This window comes from Octopus bimaculoides, chromosome 9, assembly GCF_001194135.2.
Source record: "Octopus bimaculoides isolate UCB-OBI-ISO-001 chromosome 9, ASM119413v2, whole genome shotgun sequence".
Taxonomy (NCBI): domain Eukaryota; kingdom Metazoa; phylum Mollusca; class Cephalopoda; order Octopoda; family Octopodidae; genus Octopus; species Octopus bimaculoides.
In genome coordinates, this window is record NC_068989.1 from 87619142 (window position 1) to 87620089 (window position 948).

The 948-nt window shown below is 40.5% G+C and overlaps 1 protein-coding gene across 2 annotated transcripts in view; it reads right to left on the reverse strand.

The window, feature by feature from the left end:
- Positions 1-556, reverse strand: part of LOC106875243 (5-hydroxytryptamine receptor) — a 56715-nt gene extending 56159 nt beyond the window's left edge. For both annotated transcript variants that reach the window (XM_014923308.2, XM_052970840.1), the window contains exon 1: positions 479-556. The gene's annotated coding sequence lies outside the window, so the exon portion shown is untranslated. The remainder of the gene's footprint in view (positions 1-478) is intronic.
- Between the last annotated feature and the right edge of the window lie 392 nt (positions 557-948).

A 948-nucleotide genomic window follows, 5' to 3' on the forward strand; every position in this document is an offset into this window, starting at 1 on the left:
GAGCTAAGAAAGGGGGAGATAACAAACGGTGATCGGGAACGAGGGGCTGTGTGTGGGAGGTAGAATGCTGGTGATCTTGACGTATGTAGTGTGAAAATGGGGAAGGGAGAAAGGGAGAAAGGGAGTTAGTAGTTGGTCAGTTGTAGTGTGTGCGTGGTGTGATGCGAGGGTATTGGTGTGGTGTGATGTGAGGGTGTTGGGAGGTGGGGAAGGCATGGGTGGAGTGTGGGTTAGGCTTAGGGTGGGGTAGAGGTAAGGGTCTGTGGGTAGGGGTGGGCGGTGGGTGTAAGGAATTGGATGGGGTGGAGTGATATATATATATATATATATCTTGGCGAACAGTGTAAGTGCTCAAAATATCATTTGCTGTATAAATATATATTACTTTATTTGAATACAGAATACAGAAGATAATAAATGGATGATGTTATCGATGCCACTCAGTCATGTGACAGAGAGGAAAAAGAGCTGTACTTACTTTGTGATGTAATGGCGATTGTACATTGAATCTCCCTCAAAAGGAAGTTCCGCTGAGTTCACACAGTTGTAAGCAACTGAAAGGAAAGAAAAATATAACAGAATATAGCAATGAAAATCCTGATTCCTACACATACAAATATGTGTAAGTAAACATTACAGATTCACTTAACAGAGAAGCCTCAAATAGCCTTCGTTAGATTGCTTAATTTTCGTACGTAACTTCTCAAATATATGCCGAGGCGTTGCATTAATTGTTAATATATCTCCATATATTCTACATCCCAAATATTATTTTAAAATCAACACCATGCGATGCACCTACAGGCGTAACTATATATACATACATGTATATAGAAACAAGGAGAGAAACAAGCAGAGAAACAAAAGCAGAGAAAAAAATGTGTGCAGTGGTTAGCGATCTATCATGGCAGGAAAATAGAAGTTGAAAACGCACTGAGAGAGCGGACA